The sequence below is a fragment of the Sapajus apella genome, unplaced genomic scaffold, assembly GCF_009761245.1.
Source record: "Sapajus apella isolate SASKATOON/1434 unplaced genomic scaffold, GSC_monkey_1.0 scaffold37, whole genome shotgun sequence".
NCBI classification, from domain to species: Eukaryota; Metazoa; Chordata; class Mammalia; order Primates; family Cebidae; genus Sapajus; species Sapajus apella.
Window position 1 is genome coordinate 1452634 of NW_022436977.1, and position 23021 is coordinate 1475654.

The 23021-nt window shown below is 46.0% G+C and overlaps 1 protein-coding gene across 6 annotated transcripts in view; it reads left to right on the top strand.

Moving 5' to 3' along the window:
• Positions 1 to 23021, top strand: part of DAPK2 (death associated protein kinase 2) — a 125988-nt gene that overhangs the window by 25486 nt on the left and 77481 nt on the right. The gene's annotated exons all lie outside the window — the stretch shown is intronic.

Here is a 23021-nt window from a genome sequence, read left to right on the forward strand (position 1 = left end):
ATGGAAATGGTTCATCTTGTGGTTCTCTAGAGTCGTGGCTGGAATATTTTTGGTCTTCTGGCAAAGGCATATAGGATTTTGCAATATGATGGAGCAAGTTTCAAAGTTACAGGAATTGTAAGGAGCAGTGGTGTTTGACCTCTCCTCCTTCTCCAGGAGTTGTACTCCTCTGAGGCTCAGGCCAGTGTGGCTATTTTTCAACACAATGGAAATCATTGTAATAATCACCTGAATTTGCATAGAACTGTACAGTTTACAAAGCACATTGACATGCACTGTCTCTTTCAATGCTCATGGCTACATTTTTAGATGGGCAGGGATAATTGACCGTCTTTTACAACAGAAAAAACTGTGGCTTCGAGATGTTCAGTGGCCTGGACACACAGCTAGGAAGAGGCAGCATCAGAGTTGAGTCAAAGTTTTCTGATTCCAGACCAGTAAAGGCAGGGAGGTTTGCACCTGTTAAGGTGCAGACCTGCCCATGTCCTGGAATGCGGCTCTCTGGGCACAGGGAGATGTGAGCACCTTAAGACCTGACTGTGACTGTCCTAGGTCTAGCAGGGCAACCTTGGTGGGGGGTGGGACAGCCTTTGAGGTGCAGGCGGGGCTTCGTGTGGTGCTTTGCTCCCTTCTTATGCCTTCCTTGGCTGTTGTCTCTATTTGGTCTTTACATTGTCCTGTAAGGCAGCAGGGTAGGCAGATGCTATCAGCTGCATTTTACAGATGAGGAAACTGATGTTTCAAGAGGTTAGGTGACTCACTCAACATCATGTATTCATTAGTCACAAAACAAACACATGTTAGGTGCCTACTGAAAATACCTAGGGGACTAAGGTCACAGCCAATGTCTGGGGAAGAAGAGACGTGAAGGCAAGTAAGAAGAGGGAACACAGTAGGTCCCCAGAACTCTCTGCTGAGTGAGAGCCCCCGAGGACAGCCCCCATGTTGTGGATCTCTTCATATCCACAACAGCAATGAGAACAAGGTGGGCTTAGGCCAGTGTTCTAGAAAAACTTTGTTATGATGTAAATAATAGTGATGAAAATTCCTGCCATTTATTGTGCTCCTGTTGTACAGCAGACCATATGCTGGCCATTTTACATGTGCTCGTTCCTGTCTCCCTTCCTGCTCCACTCCCTTCCCTTTCCTTTTTCTTTCCTTCTTTCCTTCCTCCTTTCTTTCTTCTCTGCCACCCAGACTAGAATGCAAAGGCATAATTATGGCTCACTACAGTTTTGACCTCCTGGGCTCAAATGATCTTCCTGCCTCAGCCTCTAAAGTGGCTAGGACTGCAAGCATGAGTGAACATGCCCAGCTAATTTTTTAATTTTTTGTAGAGATAGGGTCTTGCTGCTTGCCTAGAGTGGTCTTGAACTCCTGGCCTGAATCAGTCCTCCTGCCTCAGCCTTCCAAAGTGTTCAGATTAGAGGCTTGAGCAGCTTCACCCAGCCTGTGCTATTTCTGTCACAATAACCTTGTAAGGCAGCGATTATTTACCCCACTTTACAGATGAGAACACTGAGGCTCACTGAGGTCAAATCACTCATATCCCAAGTCACCCTGGGATTAAAATCCAGGTCTCTTTGGCTTCAAAGCCAGAACAATTTCCACTGAACTACACTGCCTCTCTGTGATAAGGGACTCTAAGAAACTTGCTAGAGGAGAGTGCCAGTTACTTTGGGAAACTCACGGATAAGGGGGGGGGTCAGGTATGGAAGATGCTGGAGAGGAGGACAGGACCATGGCTCTGGGCAGAGAATCTGTAAGAGGCCATGTGCCCTGCTGGTGGTGGCAGTACCTGAGAGAGAGAGGAGGGCTCTCCTGCTCACGGCCCTGCTGATCTGCAATCCCCAGGGGCCAGCCCCCTCTGGGCTATGTGGGTCCTGAAGAGCAGAGGCTGCTTTGTCCTCTCAGATGCTTTCCTGAAGCCCCCCAAGTCTTCCTCCTTATGCCCCCTTTCCCTGCTGTGTAAGTTTCCTGGGGCTTCCATAACAAATGACCACAAACTGAGTGGCTTCAAACAACATAAATTTATTCTCCCCCAGTTGTAGAGGTCAGAGTCCAAAATCAGGGTGTCAGCAGGGCTGATTCCTTGGGGAGGCTCTGAGACACAATTGGTTCCATATCTGTCTCCTAATGTCTGGTGGCTGTGACACATCACTCCTGCCTGCCTCCATTTTCATGTCGCTTTCTCCCTGTGTGTCTTGGTGAGTTCTCTTCTGTCTAATCTCTGCCTGCCTCATTCTTATGGCATCTGTCATTGGATTTGGGGCCCACCCAGGTAATTCAGGATGATCTCATCACAAGATCCTTAAATTAATTACATCTGCAAAGGCCCCTTTTCCAAGTGAGGTCACAGTCATATGTGCCAGAGGTTAGGATATGGACATGTATTTTGAGAATCCACTATTCAACCCACTGTGACTGCCCACTCCTGTTTCTTCTTGGAGTTGCATGAGAACATGGGTTGATCCACTCACTGCAGGCTGGGCCCTGAGCTGACAGCCTCTGCTCCGCCTATAGCAGTGCCCTGAGTGTTATGTCAAGTGGTCTTGACCCCTGTAGACCAGCAATGGGAAGACCTTACATACAGAGCTCACAGAGCTCTGGGATTAGCTGCTTCTGAACATCAAAGCGGTAATTCCCACCTGGAACATGCTATCGTTGTCCCATGTGACATAAGCGAGGGAAAGGATGTCCTTGGAATGGCAGGGCCCTGTGGGTCGGCCAGGATGTTTGTTCTCCTGCCAGACTGCAGCCGGCACACATCCCTGACCTTTCCTGCTGCCTTACCCTTACTACCATTCTGCAAAGTTCTGCTCTTCTCTGTCCTTCTGTCCAGATCTCCCCAACATTCCCTGCCCACGTCCTCTTAGCATTCTTCCTTACTGCACGCCTGTTGGCTGTCTATATATCTGGTAATTTATCTGTCCTACCTGAACAATTTATTCATCTGTCAGGTCTTTTTTTTTTTTTTTTTTTAGATGGAGTCTCCCTCTGTCACCCAGGCTGGAGTCAAGTGGCCTGATCTCAGCTCACTGCAATTTCCACCCCCTGGGTTCAAGGGCTTCTCCTGCCTCATCCTCCCTAGTAACTGGTATTATAGGAGCCTGCCACCACCCCCAGCTAATATTTCTATTTTTAGTAGAGACAAGGTTTCCCCATGTTGGCCAGGCTGGTCTTGAACTCCTGACCTCAGGTGATCCACCTGCTTTGGCCTTCCAAAGTGCTAGGATTAAATGTGTGAGCCACTGTACCCAGCTAGGTCTTATTTTTATGTAATAATATTAATTCTTCTGAGGGATCAGGCCTTGTTTTCCCAATTAGATGTAAGCACCCCCACCCCACAGTACCATGTGGTCTTTGGTAAACACCTGTCAGTGCCTCCTTGGCTGCTCAACTGGCATAGGAAAGTATTTGGTTTCATCTCCTCTCTGTTTCTAAACTGTTGGGTGCTTTTGAACAAGTGACCAACTCCCAGGGTTTTCATTTCTTCCTGTGGAATACCAGAGTGTTGGACTGTTGGATACTATCAAAGGTCCTTTTCAGACTGAACACTGATTGTACCAACAGCTCTCAGGTCTCTGAAAGCTCATGTCTGATAAAGCCAGAGCCTGGACCAACATGAATGTTCTCCCTGTGGCCAGTTAGGGTCAGAGATCCCATCCCCTGACCCCTGGCCCCAGCAGTGCTGGCTCCACAGGTAGTATTCCTAAAAACCCAAACTGCAGGTTGGACCACACTTTTCCCTGTAAAGCATTCTCTGTGATAACCCCATTTCCCGAGGGTCAGGTTCTCCAGGGGTAGGTGAAGGCCATCTGGGAGCCTAGTTAGAAGAAAACTAAGTAAATAAACACTTGACCTGTATTGGTGCAACCTCAGCAAGGCCTCTGGCGGCCTAGCCTCCTGGCCAGAACCCTGACTGGAAGGTGTTTCTTTCTGGCACAGCCGCCAACCACACCCAGAGAAGATTGGGGCCTCTCCCATTTGCTAAGTGAAATGACTAATTAGTCCTGAAGCAGATTTCTATCTGCTCATAATGGCATCATGATTTATTCATGTGAGTCTGGACCACTTACTGAGACTGGGCCCATGTTTCCTGTGGCTTTGATGTGATATGCAGCCAACTGTATTTTTCCAGAACGAATAATTTCTCAAATCCAGCTTGCTTTCTCAGTCACCGCCGCCAGGAAACCTATAACTCTGGTCACTTAACAGCACCCTCCTTCCTGGGTCTGCAGTCATTTTAGAAGGAATGCATTCTTATCCGGGGCTCAGTTCCTTCTCTGGCAATGTCAGGGGTAGGCTACATGGTATCTCAGGGCCTTTCTAACCCTTAGGTTTTTTTACTTTTAATATTCTTGCCTCTTCTTCTCATGTTTTCTTATGGTATTTGCTTCCATAGGACTGAATGCAAGGGAATCAGGGACACAGCTGTTGAAAACTTCCCTCCTGGTTTCACTTTTCTGCCCAATTACTAAGTCTTAAAGGCACATAGTGTAGTTTAAGCTGTTATTTCGTGGCCTCCTAAGACCGCTCAGATTCGCTTAATGTCTTCTGACTTGCAGCCTCCCAGCTTAAAGTCTCAGTAATGAAGAACAAGATCTTAACCCTGTGTAAAGGTAATGGCAGGTTACCCCATTTCCATAATCCCACGCAGAACAAGGGAGTTAGACTGCTCTCATTTTACAGAGCAACTGAAATGTTATTGTGACTGCTTTGTGCACGTGTGCTGTGGAGTGACTCGGCACTTTAATGATTTGGTTGCCACCTTGTGGATTGTCTGGAGGTCTGAGGTGGTAGGGGTCTCAAACCTCCTTACAGGGACTAGACTGGCAGAGACTGTCATAGTTTTGCTTCTGTGAATTCCTTCTTGTCTGTTTGACATTATGATCATATCAAAGATACAATTTATATGCCATTTCCCTAATTATGTTATAGTGTAACCATGTCATTGTCATTCCCTATATAAATATATTCATTGGCTATGCAATGTCCCAGATAGAATTTTTAACAGGATCATGTTTAACTTCTATAGTTAAAAAAGAAAACCAGTTAATTAAAAAAAAAACAAAAAACAACAAATAGTGCATTTAAAAGTTCCCTCCTGCCATTCTTTTGAACCTCTCTAGTCCCGATCCTCAGAAGTGACCATTAAATTTCTTGTATATACTTCCAGAAATTGTCAATGCATATGTGAACATACACATGCATATTCTATATTTTTAAACAGGTAGATAGGTCAGACTATACACATCTATGGGATCAGGATGTTGTTCTGCAACTTTGTATTTTAATCTGGTGTGTTTTCCCAGATCAGAGTATGTGTACCTTTTTAACAGCTGCATAGACCATATCCAGGACCATATGGATGGACCATAATTAATTTAACCAGTGTCCTCTTGATAGACATTTAGGTGGTTGCTGAAAAGCACATCTTTTTACATACATCTGCATACCTCATTTACTCACCTGCTGTCTGCCAAATATGGTTCTAGGCACTGAGGATTTAACTATAAACAAGACAAACTCTTGGGTCACCCTTGTACTGGTATAATTGTCAGATAAATTTTGGAAAATGGAACTGTTAGCTCATCAATTTATCATATTTCTTGAATGTATGCAGCATATAAGCCACATGGAATATTTTACTGAATGTTTGATAAATCAGTGGATGTTCTCCCATCCCACAGTATGGTCATCCTCTTTCCAGCCTCTCAGTGGTTAAAGGGTCATGTATTGAGGCTTCAGGAAGGTTGCTGCAGCAGTGAGGGGTAGTGACAGTCAGTCATTTATGTTTGCCAGGACTTTTAAGATTCCTTATAGCACAGCTTTGCAGTGTGTTCTCACAACTGCGTGAGGAAATCAAAGTGGCTGGTCTGCACTTTACAGAAGGAACTGACACACAGAAAGATCAAGGCTGGGGGGCAGGAAGAGACTCATCACTTTCCATGAAGGTAGCTGGTGGCCAAGCTGGGCTGAGGACTCAAGAAGAGGTACTCTGCTTCCTGGGACTGACTACTTCTTCTTCTTTTTTTTTTTTTTTTTTTTTTTTTTTTTTGAGATGTAGTCTTGCTCTGTTGCCCAGGCTGGAGTGCAGTGCAGTGGCGCCATTTCAGCTCACTGCAACCTCCGTCTCCCAGGTTCAAGCAATTCTCCTGCCTCAGCCTCCTGAGTAGTTGGCTTATAGGTGCGTGCCACCATGCCCAGGTAATTTTTGTATTTTTAGCAGAGATGGGGTTTCACCATGTTGGTCAAGTGGGTCTCGAACTCCTGACCTCATGAGCTGCCTGCCTTTGTCTCCCAAAGTGCTGGGATTACAGGCATGAGCCACTGTGCCTGGCCATTCCTGGGACTTCTTTAAGGGGCTCTTGGAATTTCTCCCACTTGGAGTAAAACATGTGCAGACTAGAGGAGCAGTTTTATTTTTTCACTTACTATATGGAGACAGATTCTCAAGGACTCGCATTTCATGAATTCACTTAGAGCTGCACTATGCAATGTGGTAGTCACCAAAGTCTGACTACTTAAATTTAAATGTAATGAAAAATAAGTAAAATTGCAAATTAGTTTCTCAGTTGTACTATCCACATTTCAAATGTTCAGTAGCCACACGTAGCTAGCAGCTACCACATTAGACAGCACAGATATACAACATTTTCATCATCCAAACATCGACCTAGAGTGTCGATAAGGCTGTAGGGTTTTTCTCTTAAACATTTCCAGAAACACTTCAGTGTTTGTGGAAGAGATTTTTGAGATCATCTTTATTTTCTTTCTTTCTTTTTTTTTGAGATGGAATCTTGCTCTGTCGCCCAGGCTGGAGTGCGGTGGTACGATCTCAGCTCACTGCAACTTCCACTTCCTGGGTTTAAGCAATTCTCCTGCCTCAGCCTCCTGAGTAGCTTGGATTACAGGCACCCGCCACGACACCTGGTTAATTTTTGTATTTTTAGTAGAGATGGGGTTTCACCATGTTGGCCTGGCTGGTCTTGAACCCCTGACCTCAAGTGATCTGCCCGCCTTGGCCTCCCAAGGTGCTGGGATTACAGGTGTGAGTCACCGTGCCCAGCCTGAGATCATCTTTACTTTCTAACTTTTAGGGAAAGGAGGCTCACAGGCAAGAGGTGACTTGCTGCTGGAAGTCACGTAATTGGGGGTGTAAAGCCACAAGCACATAGATCCTCCACCTGTGTTTTTTCCACTCCAATCTATCCTGTTGATCCTGAGGACCCCTTTGCATATGGCTTTGTCTATTCCCTTGTCCTGCCTTTATGCTAATTTGGCGGGTTCAGAATGGGTGCCTGCCATGAGCAGGGCCTTCTTCCAAGTAGCTCCAGGTCTGTGTTGTTGCTGTATGCCCAACACGGGAGACCACAGAGTGAGTCAGCCTCCTCCACGTGGGGATGCTGGTGCCCTGCACATTCTGCCCTAAGAAAGAAGGCTTCCCCATGAACCCTCTTCTGATGCGGTCAGGACACGCATCAACAGTTTATAAACAAGATTACAGGAAGCTTGGCTGCCGTTCTACACGCAACCCAGTGGCCTGCAGAGCTGGGGCAGGTGCTGAAGAATAAGGCCATGAGAAGCTTGTCTTCCTGGATGGGATAAAACCTGAGCTGGTAGCAGACTGACCCAACGTTTTCCAAAGTGGGGATGGATAGACAAACGACAGACTAAAACCATAGTAGGGGCTCAGAACAATTAAAGTGCAAACTCTGAAAACCAAGACAAGGCAGGTGGGTGGAGCCTTTGCCTGAAGTGGTCGGCTGGGGTTTGGGAATGACGAGAAATCACCGCATGCCTATACCTATGCTGCTGACCTCTTGCTCCTGAAAACTGTAGTTGGGAAAGTTGGCAGAGGACACTAAGCAGTCAATACTGTTGTTATATTATTACTGTTATTATTGGGGGTAGTAGTAAATAGAAAGACATAAGTTAAAATGATATTTATAGTTTGTCTTTAGTACTAGAAGAAACTGAGCTTTCTGGCATACCAGGATATTCCTGTTGTGTGAGAACTCATGGTTCTCAAACTTTGGTGGACATTAAATCCCCAGAGGGCATATCAAACCACAGATGCTGGGTCCCACCCCCAGAATTCCTGACTCTGTAGGTCTGATGTTAGGGCCTGATAATTTACATTTCTAACAGTTTCTCAGATAATACTGATCTTACTGGTCTGGGGGTCACACTTTGAGAACCAGTGGTTTATACCATCAGGCGCTAGAGAGAACTCAGTTTGTTTCAGTGGCATAGGTTTATAATTCTAAGACCCTCTTACCTACAGCCCAACTGCTGGCTGCCTAGAGCAAGCCTTTGTGCCACTGGAAACTGCTTTTGTCATTACTCATCATGACTGTGTTTCAGATTTTCAGTGCTAACCACCTTGAAGTCTTGAGCTGCTTGCTGTAAGGTGTCTCTCTTACAGTGGGTGTGGTGGGTCACATAGATGAAGTGTAAGACATTGCCCTGCCCTTAAGCAGATTAACCTAGTTTGAAGGTGGGGCAAACACACTAAAGAAAAGGGCACAAAGAGATAATTTAGTGTACCCAACTTTAGGAGTTGACTCATTCCAAGGTGAGAATTCCTGGAGGGGTGGATTTCCAGGAGGAGTTGGAACTTGAGCTAAAACAGGAGTAGGATTTGGATAGGCAGATGACCTCCCAGTGTAGGCAAATAGGGCTAGCAAAAGCCCAGAGCTGGGAATTAGTGTGTTGGGGTGTGTCTGCTGGGAAGCAGCGTACATTTGGGCAAGTAGAATGGCGCTAGGTGGTGAAAGGCCCCTGGGGCCCGGCCAAGGAGCTCAGGCTTGATGGGAAGGCGAAAATAATCTTGAGCAGAAAACATGATGATGTTGACATTTTAGAGAAATATACTGGGGGATTTGGGGTGTGGATTGGGAGTGTGAGTGGAAGGCTGAAAACAGGAACACAGGTCAGGAGGTTGTACTAAATGCATTGTTCTGTAAAAGTCTAGCTCAAGAGGGTGGCAGGTAATGAAGAGACACTAGCCCAAGTCCATTCAGAAAACATGCGCTGCAGACCTGTGTATCCACTGTATTCGGTGCCTGGGGGTACAAGGCTGGACAATTACAGTCTAGTGATGAAGAATAATATACAGAGAATTTCAGTAAAATGGACTGAATCCCATGATGGAGGTGTGCACAGGAGCTCATGTCCAGGACACACAGAATATCTTGAGGGAAGGATCAGTTGTGACAATAAATTCTGGCCAACTTTCCTATGCCTCCTTTTAACAAAGTGGTCTTATATTTGCAGACTGAAAATGGGATCCTACCCTTTCCTCCCCTGTCGTCTGTGAGACCCTTGGTGATGCCATAGGCCTGTGGCCTGTGCTTTAGGTATACCCTTGATTGGATATCAGCTGTGTTTGTTAGGGATGTCCATGCAGGTGTTTCTTCTCATTTTCTTACTTTTAAAACACAGGAAATTTTTAAAGGAAAAGTTTCAACTATTTGTTATCCTCATGCACTTTTGCATCTGTGTTCTCTATTTTTTGGCCATACGAATGTATTTAAAACAAGCCAAAAATTGAATTAAGCCATACATATCGTTTGTGCGATTTCACTTATCGTTATTTTATAAACATGTCTCTCATGATGTTCATACTTGCCATTTTAATGTTTATATAATTGTCTATTGCATCCAGAATATCAGATTGCCGTAGCCTTTCCTTAGTGGAGAATGCCTAGCCTGTTTCCAGCTTTTTCTTGCCTGTGAAACTATGTTCTTTCGTTTGAAGTCTCTCTAGAGCCTAAATTCCCAGAATACATTATACTTGGACTCAGAAAATCTGATTTTAAGTTCTAGGTCTGGCAAATTGGCTCTGTGACCTTACCTCTCTGAGTCTCAGCTTCCTGATCTCTATAAGGCGGGGATAGCACTGACTGTGCAGGGTGCTGAGGTACGGTCCAAGGCCAATATATGAGAAGTGCTTCATAAAGAACCTACATATAGGGCAGAGTTGATATCACCTGGTGAAAGCATGTCAGTATTTTTATGATTCTCATTTTTTCATAAAACAGAGATATAATTTATATACAATTTATCCATTTATAGTGTATAATTCAATGGCTTTAATATTCAGAGTTGTATGGCCATCATTATAATCAATTTTAGAACATTTCATTATCACTCAAAAAACTCCCTTACCCACTAGCAGTCACTCCCCACTTCTCCCAAATCCACTAACCCTAGGCAACCATGAATCTTCCTTCTGTCTGTGGATTTGCCTATTCTAGACATTTTGTATAAGCAGAATCATACAACATGTGATCCTTTGTGGCTGGCTTCTTTCACTTAGCATAGTATTTTCAAGGTTCATTCATGATGTAGCATGGGTCAGTACTTTTTTCCTTTTAATTGCCAAATAATATCAAGTTGCATGGCTATATTACCTTTTGTTCATTTACTAGTTGATGAACATTTGGGCTATATGCTCTTGACATATAGTGTTGAATGGCACATAGCAAACATAGTCATATGCTTCAAGGTATTTGATGTGTCAGAAAAGTTGGACTGTTGCTCCTTTATGCAGCATTTAATAATTAAACAAACTGCAGACATCAGGTAACTGTTAGGAGAAGCATCATAGAGCTATCCAAGGGGGTTTTGGGAAACTCCCGTGCAGAGTAAGCCTGTCCCCTCCAGGAGGGGACCTGTGCCTGCCTTCCCAGCATTGACTTTCTCTGGGGCTGGGAGATCAGGAGGCAGGGGAGGCTTCCTACCGACCCTTAGAGGATGGAGAGCTCTGGCTAGAGCTAAGACGAAGTGTGAGCAGGGGACAGGTTGCTATGATAGGGGAGAGTAAGGAAGATTGGGGGGCACTGGAAACTGAGTGGGGGCCAGAAAACAGGCTGAGGGGAAACTACACCTTCAGGCCATTTGGGGGAGAGTGAGAAAGCATTGTGTGATGGTGGGCACGGTAAAGTGAGAGTGGGCCCACCACTGCTGTTAGCTCCCCTCCCCCACAGCCTGTGCAGGTTTGCAGGTTTTTCCGAGTAACGTTTGAGCCTCCCTGCATTTCAGTGGTTTCCTGGAGTCAGATTCCCTGTGGGTGGGAGGGAAGAATAATGTCCACTTCCTTCTTGGCTACCTGCTAGATTGATGTAATCTGTACTTGGCCTCACCTCCTACAGCTGCCAGCCTTTCCCTGGCAGGCACCAAGGCTGAGTCGTCTGAAACATGAGGCAGGATGAGGAGAGAAGAAAATGGGGCCGCTTGACAGGAGACCTGTTTGGTCCTGTACCTGTCACTGCCCGGGAGAAGAGGTGACGTGGGAAAGTTTCTTTCCTTTGCTGGGCCTCAGCTTCCCCATCTATAAAGTGAGGTGGTGGTGAGAAATTCCTTTTATTTCCATGGTTCCATGAGGTTTGCTAAGTTTTATCGTATACTAGGGGATCTCTGATATCTTTCTTGGTTGGTTCTGTGCTGCTTTGGTGGAGTGGGATGGAGTTGGAGTTTCTTGCTTCTCTTGAGCATCCTAACATAGGTGATGATGCTGTTCATCCTTAGCTGGGGGTTGCCAAAGGCTGACATATACTGTATAGACCAGGACACGATATAAGGAGAAAATAGTCATTTTGCTCCCTGACTCGTCAGTCTCGGGGTCAATGGCCTCTGATGGCAAGGGCTGACACTCTGCCTCCTGGCTGTTTTTTGGTAAATTGGCAAAACTACATGTGTCAGAACTTAGGTGGGTACACATCTTGGTGCTGCTTCAGTGGCAGAGGGGTCAGGTTGGCCTAGGAAAGCTGGATGGACCAGTGTGGTGAGCTGAGACCGCTCAGTGTAGGTTGGTCCTGACACCCTCTCAGGAGTCATGGGATGCCAGGAGATGCCTGTAGGGAGAACCATGCTGGGCAGGCTAGGCTTGCATGTGTTGCAGAGGATTTTATTCTATTTATTTTTATTAGAGACTCTGGCTCTATCACCCAGGCTGGATTGCAGTAGTGCGATCTTAGCTCACTGCAGCCTTAAACTTCTGGGCTCAAGTGATCTTTCCACCTCAGGCTCTCAAGTAGCTAGGACTACAAGTGTGTGCCAACATGCCCAGCTAATTAAAAAAAATTTTTTTAGAGACAGGGGCTCACTATGTTGCCCTGGATTGTCCTGAACTCCTGGCCTCCAGTGATCCTCCCACCTTAGCCTCTTAAGTAGCTGGGATTACAGCCATGCACCACCATGCCCAGCCATGTTGCAGTTTTACGTGGGTTGAATCTGGTTCTTCTCCCAGATCTAGTCTTTATGTTCACTTCTTCTCCTTTGTGGGCAAGATAGTTTTTTGTTTTCCTCCCCTGCCCAGCCGTACCTTGGCTGTCTGTCTCCCAGTGTTTGCTGTTGGCCTTGGGCATGAGGGACTCTGGGCAGATTGGTACAAGCCCATTCCCATATTGGGAGGGCACATGGCTGTCTTCCCGCCCTCTGAGTTGTTTCAGACATTCCCTTTGCACATCTTCTCCAGCACCTGCACATCTTTCCCTAACTGCACATGGTATTCCTGGGCTGGCATCTATGACTTAGGTCAAGGGAAGATAAGTTTCTCCTCTTGTAGCTAGTATCTGTGGTGGCTGAACTTACCAAACCCTTGATCAAACACGCAGCCTCACATATAGAACCTGAAAGCAAATCAAAGGGTTTGAAATTACTGCTTTTTGGGAAAATCTAGGTCGATGACTTGCCCTAAGCTAACTGGATACCCCTCCTGAGAAGAGCCCCCTGGCTTCCCTGAGACCACATGACAGAGCGCCACTCAAGGATGGGTATTGGATTCACTCAGACGCGTCTTTGTCTTGTAAACCCACAATCTTGCATCCTGAAGTGGAGGCTTGAGGCCAGAGCAGGACAGCAGGTGGATCAGCTAAGCTTTGGGCTCAGTTTCCCTGTTTGGAAAGTGGGGTCTCTCTGCTAGTCACCTTTCATCCTTAAGTGCTAGGAGGATTAGGTAAGAGAGTGTTTTGAAAGCTCATGAAAACCCTCATCTCAAAGGAACTCTGGGAGTAGAAGGAATTAACGTTTCAAAGGAAAGAGAAGTCGTCACTGACTTTGGCACTGAAGCCAAGAATGTGAGGTCAGAGAACAACCTGTGGCTGCTGAAAGGGAAGGTGTGGCTCTCGGAGTTATAGGATCCTTTGGTTGTGTCCTTGGACGACTCAGGAGCAGTGCTACACATGCTTAGTGCTTTTCTATACGTGCCCTGGAGTCTGTGTGAAAGCCCACTGCCAAACCAAGGGGCCAACTGTGGGATTATTTTTATGCAAGCTGAAGGGAAAGACACCACCAAATCAGTCAGCAGATTCCACCGAGGCCTAGCAGAGACCCCTACCGCCACCCCAAAGAGGGGCGGTAATGTCTTTGAAAGTCTCTATCTCACTAAGACGCTCAAAGTCCTCAGAGCACTTGTCTAAACAAAGCTGCCCATCCAGGCAAAGGTATCAGCATGAGGCAAGCCATGGATTATGATGAGGATTTTTTTTTTAAAGTGAAGGTCTCCCTGTTCAATGAATGGATCTAGGCACTGATCATCAGAAGCTGATTAATATCGCAAAGAGAGCCACCATTAGGCACCTCCTGATGGGAACGCACAGTACCACAATGATGCGGTCTTGCCGGAAACTCAAACCTGAATCTGATCAAGCCTCTAGATCCAGCTACTCATTTACAGGAGATACAGGGGACAGAGAAACATGTAAACAATACTGGGAGGAAGTGGTCAATAAAATCCAGACTGTGAGAAATTGTATAGGTCAAAAGACCTGATATTTTTGTCAAATGGAGTATAAGAAAAAGAGAAAAATGGAGGAATGGAGAGGAGCTGTGGGAAGGGAGAGGGAGAGCAAGAGAGAGGAGAACCTAAAGGTTAAAAGAGGCTTAAGAGACATATCAATTGCAATATGTGACTTTCCTTGGGTTTTGATTTGATGGAACAAACCGTAAGAAAAAGTTTAAGGCATATGGGGGAAAGATGAACACCAAATGGATATTGATGACATTAAAGAATTATTGTTAACTTTAAAAGGTGTGATAGGCTGGATGCCATGGCTCATGCCTGTAATCCCAGCATTTTGGGAGGCCAAGGCAGGCAGATTGCTTGAGGTCAGGAGTTTGAGACCAGCCTGACCAACATGATGAAGCCCCATCTCTACTAAAAATACAAAAATCAGCTGGGTGTGGTGGCACGGACCTGTAATCCCAGCTACTCAGGAGGCTGAGGCAAGAGAATCGCTTGAGCTTGAGAGGTAGAGATTGCAGTGAGCCAAGATTGTGCCACTGCACCCCAGCCTGGGTGAGAGAGTGAGACTCTGTCTCAAAAAATAAAATTAAAATTAAAAAACTAAGGGCCAAGAGAAGATGGCTGATTTGCTCTTGATCACTCAGCTGGTTAAACCCACGTAATGCCACAATGGGTCAGGAAAGAAGTAGGCAAATCCTGGTGATGCCGGAAGCATTGGATGCCCTGTAAGGACATTATTTTGCAGTCTGCAAAGTGTGTCTAGGTCTCTGCCAGAGCAATGCAGTGCCTATGATAGAGTGCTGGTGCTAAACCTTCCCGCTTATGCAGATTAATTTCACACCCTTTGCAAGTGTTGCTATTCCAAGGTTTTCCTCACTTGGCTACTAAAGAGGGACAGAATCTAGAGATGTGCTCTGAACCAAATCCAGCCTTCAGAGCTAGAAGAGAAGAGCCAGTAGGGGTTGTCTCTACATTTTAGCCTCAAGGACTCTCCCCTGAGACCAGTTCCGACCCACCTTACCTCATTGCCTCATTGCCTCCAAACACCCTCTTTAGCCTCCAATTCCTGCTCATTCCTGCTTTGGGTAAATTAATAAAAGAGTCAGTCTTAACGCTATCCCACCACCTCTGATCCCACAACATACACACACACACACACACACACACACACACACACACACACACGCTTAATAAAGGAGTCAGTCTTAACGCTATCCCACCACCTCTGCTCCCACCACACGCAAGCGTGCACACACACACACACACACACACACACACACTCTCACTCTGTTTCTCTCTTCCCCTCCCTCTGCTGCTGGTTTCATTAATTAGGCGATTCTCTGTTTAAAAGACCCAAGACTCTAAGGAATAATACTTTAGAGATGAGATGACAGTCAGTGAGTTTATTTGGTGGGTGAGGGGCACAAAGGCCCCCCTGAACTCTTACCAAATAGCTGCCTACTGTATCTGCATGTGAGACTGATGGGAATTCATACTATCATCCCTTGCAAGTGTGTGGCCTTTTGCAGTTTACAAAGCATGTTCACTTGCATTGCTATGTGAACCTCATAGAAACCTCACATAGGTAGACATTAGCCTCATTTTACAGAATAGGAAACTGGAGCTGGAAGAGTTTAGTATGTGTTCTGATAAGTCCTCCAGTTGGTCATCTGTCCATCCATCCAATAATTAATTACAAAATATTTTTTACTATTATGTACAAATTATGCTGATAGATGCTATAGAAGACACAGGGAAAATAGAAGAAACTGTTAAGACCTTTCAAAATCTGTTCATCTTCAGAACACATCTTATTGAAGGACATACATTATTTATTGAAGGACATATATTGTTTATTGCTAGGGCATGTAAAGCTCATTTGTGTTTCTAATAAGAAGCCTCACATAAAAAAGGAATTTCTGATGAACTCAGTTAATAAAAAATGTTTTAAAGTAGCCTATCCTTTCCTCTCAACACTGTGGTTAATCTGCATTGAGTTGGGACATTTCCAACAGATGCGGATCAGAGGCACCACCTTGGAGGTTGACTGTGCCACTCTCCCCGGGGTTCTGAGCTTGGCTCATCTGTAGTGGAAGTTGGCATTACCTGTCCCCATGGGCTTCCCAAGGATTTGTGAGTATAAAATGAGAGGATTCATGTGAAACCACTTTGCAAATCATGAAGTTGCTCTTCAAGGGCTATTTATTCACAGAAGGAGTCACTCAATAGATATTTATTAATTTGTGTTTGCTCATGATACTGTCTCTACCAATTTTCAGCAAAGAGGGTCAGCGCCAAAGGAAATGTGACATGAATATTGGGTGCCTAGGATTCTGTTAAGCTGTGGACTGGGGCCTTGCCATAATATTTTCAAAAACAGCGCTTCTCAAACTTTAATGTGTATGTGGATCACTTGGGAGTTGTCTTAACACACAGATTCTGATTCAGTAGAGCTGAGATGGGATTTAAGATTCCACTTTTCTGACTAGCTCCCAGGTGGAGTCAATGCCAGTGGTCCAACATTTGAGGAACAATGTTCTTAAGGGTGCAATTGAGAGGAGAGGAGGGGAAGTACAGCCCAGGGGGTGGGGAGCAGGGCACACTGCTGACCTGTTTGTGCCATAGGGGGAGATTTCCAGAAAGGTCTTCTTGGGAGCGCTGATCGCTGCTCAGTAGCTCCATTTCCTTCCCATACTCATTGAGTGGGAAGAGGCTGTTGTCTTCTTAGGCTGTGTATTTGCTCTGAATTTTGGAGAGAGAAAAGGTATATTGTGAGTGCTTGAGGCCCATCTAGGGGTAGGAGGAGAAAGGAAGGAGATTGCGCCATCACATACGGTAACTGTTCTTTGTCGGGCCAAGCTGCTTGGGGAAACATAGTTGGCCAATTATCTAGAGATAGCAGATCGAGCCAGTGCCTGCCTTCAGCATTTGATGGCGCAGGGCAGCAGAATCCAGTGCAGACTAGAATTTTTTTTTTTTTTGGCAGGTAGTGGAGGTGGTTAAAGAGTGTTGACTTTGGCTGGGTGCGGTGGCTAATGCCTATAATCCCAGCACTTTGGGAGGCTGAGGGGGGTGGATCACCTGAGGTCAGGAGTTCGAGACCAGCTTGGCCAACATGGTAAATACCTGTCTCTACTAAAAATACAACAAATTAGCTGGGTGTGGTGGTGCAATCCTGTAATCCCAGCTACTTGGGAGGCTGAGGCAGGAGAATCGCTTGAACCTAGAAGGCAGAGGTTACAGTGAGCTGAGATCATGCCACTGCACTCCAGCCTGGGTGACAAGACTGAAACTCCACCTCAAAAAAAAAAAAGAGTGTTGACTCAAGTGTTTTGAAGAATGGAAGGATTGGGGAGTAAGCAGTCAGAGGGTGCCCCTACTGCCTTTATTTTACATTCATCAGGCACTTTTTGTCAGCATCTATTCCCAGCTTGCCAGGCCCTGGGCACCTTCATGTGGCTCTCCAGGCCCCCCAAAGACCTCCACTGTGCAGTCATCTTGATCTGCATTCCCCCTGATTAGCACAGCTCTCCACACCCCCAACATCATCCCCTCTCTCCTTACATTGAAATTTCCCTTTTTTCCGCTTCATACCTGAATTCTGCCAACTGGTAGTGAAGCAGTCTAATTCAATTAAGCCATATTAAGGAATACATGGCTACTGATCCAACCAGCCATTAGTTTCGTTTTTGTGAGTTGTGACACACAGGGGTTCCTCCCTAGTTCTCTCTTCCCAGTCAGAGCCTACACTTTAGGGAAAACCAGAGGCTTTGTAGAGGTCTCTTTTGCTGTAGATGGTGACACCTCAGGAGTCTAGATCTGGGGACAAAGTCCAGGTATGCTTGGTACAGGCGTTTGTTCAGGGAGGAAGGTTTCTTTTGCCTTACAGCAAGCAGGCCCCAGTAAAAGTGGGAGACTGTGTTGGAAGGGGGAGTTTGCTGTAGTGGTGTGGTTTTTACACGAAGTCCTTTGGTGCAGACCTGTGTGTGTTTGTGTGTGTGTGTGTGCGCACGCACGTGTGTAGTAGTAGTCAAGCAAGTGCTTTGTGTCATCCCCCTTTCAACCAAAGCAAAGATGCTTTGATCTATTTTGTACATTAAATATCTATGTAAGGTTTACTTGAAAACATTCTTGATCAGGCATGGTGGCTCATGCCTGTAATGCTAGTACTTTGGGAAGCCAAGGGGGGTGTGAATAGTTTGAAGCCAGGAGTTCAAGACCATCCTGGGCAACATGGCAAAAACCCCCATCTCTACAGAAAACATAAGAATTAGCTAGGCATGGTGGTTATGTGACTGTGGTCACCTACTCAGAAGGCTGAGGTGGGAGGATAGCTTCAGCCTAGGAGTTTGAGGCTGCAGTGAACTGTAATTGTGCCACTGCACTCCAGCTGGGGTAACAGAGCAAGACCCTGTCTCAAAAAAAAAAAAAAAAAAAAAAAAAAAGAAGAAGAAGAAGAAGAAAAAAGCATTCTTAAATACAAGAAAACTTAAAAATAGTGGCCTCTGGCAAGCAGAGCTAGGGCAGGGGAGGAATGGGGCAGGGGACTCTTATTTCCATTATAAGGCTTTTTATGCAATTTCATTTTTACTTAGCCATGTTTGTGTACATTATTCTGCTAAAAGATTTTAAAATAGTGAAAAGGAAAAGAACCCTACTGATGGAACAAGTTTGGAAATCTTTGCTGTTGTAGAAAGACACAGGAATAGGAATAAGAGACTTGAGGTCCCAGGCTGTGTGACTCTGCACTGCTTTGTGACCTTGGTCAAGCTTCTGTGAGTGTTCCTCAGTTGTGAGATGGATCCTTCCTCTCCCCTGTGGTTTGACCCTGCAGTTTCATGAGAAGCAGCTGTTGGCAGCTGTGGGGGCAAAACTGTCCTCTCAGTCCCCACGTGCCCTAGAAAGGCTGGGGTCTGATGTCTGGCCCATGCATAGTCCTGACCCCTAGCCAGCTTGGTCAGATAATTCCTGGGCTGGAGAGGAAGAGAGATTTTGATCAAATTAGTTTGCTTCTTGCTGGCCTTTGGGATCCATGGGAAAATTCCTCCCAGAACAGAGAGTGACAGCTGAAGAGTGAATGGGCGGGTTTCCAGTACAGTGTCCGTGCCATGCTCCTGAACTGAGTTTAATTTGTGTCAAAGTGCCTACTGTGTACTTTGTGTGTGTTGGGAAGTAAAAAATTTCACAAAACAACTCTGCCCTCCAAGAACATGGGAGAGTCAATACACAGAATATTTCCTTTAGGAAAGAGAAGATTTGCAAGGGAGCTGCCTTCTTTGAATATTTGGTGGTTCTTATACGGATGGGACTGCATCTTGTTCATCTTTGTGTTCCCAGTGCTTACAGTCAAGACTCATTTATTCAACTAGTCCTCATTAAGTACAAATGCACAACAGTGAGCAAGTTGCACTGTCCCTTCCTTTCAGGAGACCACAGCCCATGGTGGGATTCAGGGAAGGAGACAGAACAGGGCAGGGCAGGACAAGCTTCGAGGCAGGGAGGATGCTGAGCTGTGCACGCAGAAGGCATTTGCTGTTATGGCTGTGGCAACCTCAGCTGCTCCTGCCTGGGCTTCCTGGCAATTCCCCTGAGTCTCCTCTGGGCATGGGTCTACCCTGGAGAGACCCAGGTAGCCAGAGAACCCAGCGTATGCGGACCCTCTGGAGTCCCCAGCGTGGAGGAACAGTGTGGTAGCAGGTGGCCTGAGGGAGACAGTCCATCCTTTGGCTCTCCTGGGCCCTGACGTATTGAGACACAGCCTGGCTTCTCCCTCTGCTCCAGAGGGAAAGCCTGGATCTGCCACCTCTAAGGTGGAAATGTAATTGTCTGGCCAGACTGCATCCATGTGGGAGCCCATGACTACTGCTCTGTGAGCCTGTTTCCCTGAGGACAGAGGCGATTTTCTGTGGTATGGAGGGTCAGGAAAGGGCAGCCTGCACCCATGGGTAAGTATGTCTGCTCTGACCCACGATGCTCACTGTCTGACTGGTTCATCCTTCATCAATCAGAAACCACTTTCTGAGCACCAGGGATATATCAGGCTCTGTGCTGTGTTCTCACAATTCTCAAATTCAGTTTTCTTAACTGTGAGATAAGTGTGTTACTTTCATTTCATGGGTGAGGAAACTGGAGCCCAGAGAGCTAAGGATAAAATCCTATTTGTTGGTGTTTACCACGTGCTGGACATCATTGTGGGCACTTGTGTGGATCAGTGCATGAAATCATCATAGCCTGTGAGGCAGTTTTCATCCCTGTCTCCCTGATGATGAAACTCACCCAGGGTCTCACAGCCAACTTGTAATGCAACTGGGTTGGAGTTATCCTGGAGTCTTTTCCAGAGACCCCCATGCCCTGAGTACTGCTGGTTAACCCACTGCCCCTCCGTGACTCCAGTGTGGGCTATGTGGGTGAGGACAAGGCCAATTGGAGGCAGTTAGTGTGGGAGACTTGATGGGTGGGTTTTCCAGAGGAAAGAGACCATGTTAGAGGCTAGAGTCCATTTTACATTGCAGCTAAGGCTAGGAATGGTGGCTCACGCCTGTAATCCCAGCACTTTGGAAGGCCCAGGTGGGCAGATCACCTGAAGTCAGGAGTTCAAGACCAGCCTGGCCAACTTGGCAAAACCCTGTGTCTACTAAAAATACAAAAATTAGCTAGGCATGGTGGTGGGTGCCTGTAGTGCCAGCTACTTGGGAGGCTGAGGTGGGAGAATTGCTTGAAACCAGAAGGCAGAGGTTGCAGTGAGCTGAGATCGTGCCACTGCACTCTAGCTTGGGTGACAGAGTAGGACTCCATCTCAAAAATAAAACAAAACAAAATAAAATAAATTGCAGCTGGGGTGGACAGAGAACAAATAAATCATGTTGGATATGACACATACCTTTCCTGCACCCTGACAATTAGGCTTGAAGGAAACCTGTCAGACAGTGCCAAAGCCTTAATGGCTTCGAGCAGAGTTGGAGGAGCTGGGCAGGAGTGGCCGCCCTGAAGGCACCCGGGAGCTGCTAATTGGGGGTGGTGATGACAGAGGAGATGGCACAGCTGCACTGTGAGCTGCTTGCCTAACAGAGGCTCTGGCGTCTCCTGGGGAGTAGGGATGGATGGGAGGGGTGTTGAGGAAGATGTGGTTCTAAGAAGACTTGGACCTGTTTCTTCTATCCTCACCCAGCCCTCGAGGCTTATGGGCATAGAGAGGCTGGGTGTGGACCTAAAAGCCAAATCCTTTGAAGAGTAGGGATGAGGGAATAGGCCACCTGCAAGTGTGGAGGCAGAGGGAGATGGGGTGGCACCATTTTATTCCTGTGGGAAATGCTTTCTGCTCTGCAATCAACTTGGCCATTAGGATCGGCTGTAAGTGATTGTTTGAGTGGTCCTCCCTTGGGCAAAGCCTTTCACACTTTGGGACTCCCTTTAGCCTGTGTCTGTGAAATGGGCTAAGTTCTGTCTTGGAAGGCATGCTCTGCAGCTTGCTGTCTTTCTCCATGCCTGTGTCCTGGAGTGAACGCTGCAGTGATGGCAGCACAGAACCAGTTATGATTCCTCTTCATCATGCATGTTAAGAATTTGAGGCAACCTATGATGAGAGGCACATGGATAGAATGTGAACATAAAAGTGGAAGATCAAAAGCCAGATGCCCTCCAGAAGATTATGAGTTAGCAAATGTGTGATAAGGCCCGGGCATCTCATTTATTTTTATTTCTTTTTAATATTTTTGTGTTTGGAGACAGGGTCTTGCTCTGTTGTCAGGCTGGAGTTCAGTGGTACCATCACAGCTCACTGCAGTCTCATGTTCCTAAGCTGAAGTGATCCTCCCACCTGAGTAGCTGGGACTACAGGCACATGCCACCATACCCAGCTAATTAAAACAAATTTGAGGGAGGTAGAGATGAGATCTCACTGTGTTGCCCTGGCTGGTCTTCAACTCCTGGCCTCAAGTTGTCCTCCTGTCTCAGCCTCCCAAAGTGCTGGCATCACTAGAGCCACCGCATCTGGCTGCACTTGAATTTTTCACCAGTTCCTCAAATGATTCTGATACCCACCAAGTTTGAGAATCCATGCTGCAAAGGAAGAAGAAGGGAATACACCGAATGCCTAGGTCATCGTAGTTGTTGTCACTGGCTACCAAGATAACAAAAAGGAAATAAGATTATGACATTTTCATTATCTGAAATGAGGAAGGGTATCAGTTCTAAATGATAGACAAACATCTTTACGGTAATTTCTGAAAGAAAGCCAACACGTGAGTCTTACTATAAAGGACACTACACACATGGTGGATACTTTGAGGTTAGGAGAGATGCTTGCCTCTCTAAAGGGGTCTTGTGCTGGTTGCCCCACAACTGTGGCCCATCCTGGGGGCACCAGGCACACTCTGCACCAGGACCTCCTCACCCTCCAATGCCCTGCCTTCCTTTAGTCGGCTAACAGGAGGGACATTGCCTGAAGCAAGAATGCAGTGACTTTGAGCAAAGGACCAGGTAGGGGGGACGAGAGATGGCAGTAGGTCCCCTGGGCTGTGCAGTAAATTCGAAGCCGCACCCTGGATGGAGTAACTGACAATGTGACCAGCAATGGCAAGAGTCTCACTGAGGCACAGACTCGCTCCCTTTGGAGTGGCCCTAAGGCACAGCAGTTGGGTGATAGAAGTAACAGGCAGGAGGAGAAATGAAGGGAAAAACTTGTTAACACCATCTGATATTGAGAAAGACCTATAGCTCCTTTAGACAATAAACCCATAACCACTCTGGCCTACAAGAAAATAAGTTAGGGAAAATATTTTCAACATACTTGACAAAAGGTTAAATATCAAGAATACATAAAGAGCTTTTACAAGTAATAAGAAAAAGGAACAGCTGGATGTGATGGTGCGTGCCTGTAGTCCTAGCTACTCAGGAGGCTGAGGCTGGAGGATGGCTTGAGCCCAGGAGTTTGAGGCTGCAGTGAGCTATGATTGCGCTGCTGTACTCCAGTCTGGGTGACAGAGTGAGACCTTGTCTCAAAAAAAGAAAAAGATAATCAGGGATGTATGCAGAGATTTATACACATGGCTATTTATAACAGTATCATAATGATATTAAAAATTAGAAATGATATAAATGTCCAAAATTGATAATTTGCTTTAAAAACCATGGTTTACCTGTGTAATGTGATATTATACAGCCATTAAAAATTAGACATTAAAATAATTTTTAATTATATGAGGAAATGTTAATGATCTATTGTTAAGGGGAGAATTTTTAAAAAGCAGTCTTTCAAATAGTATCT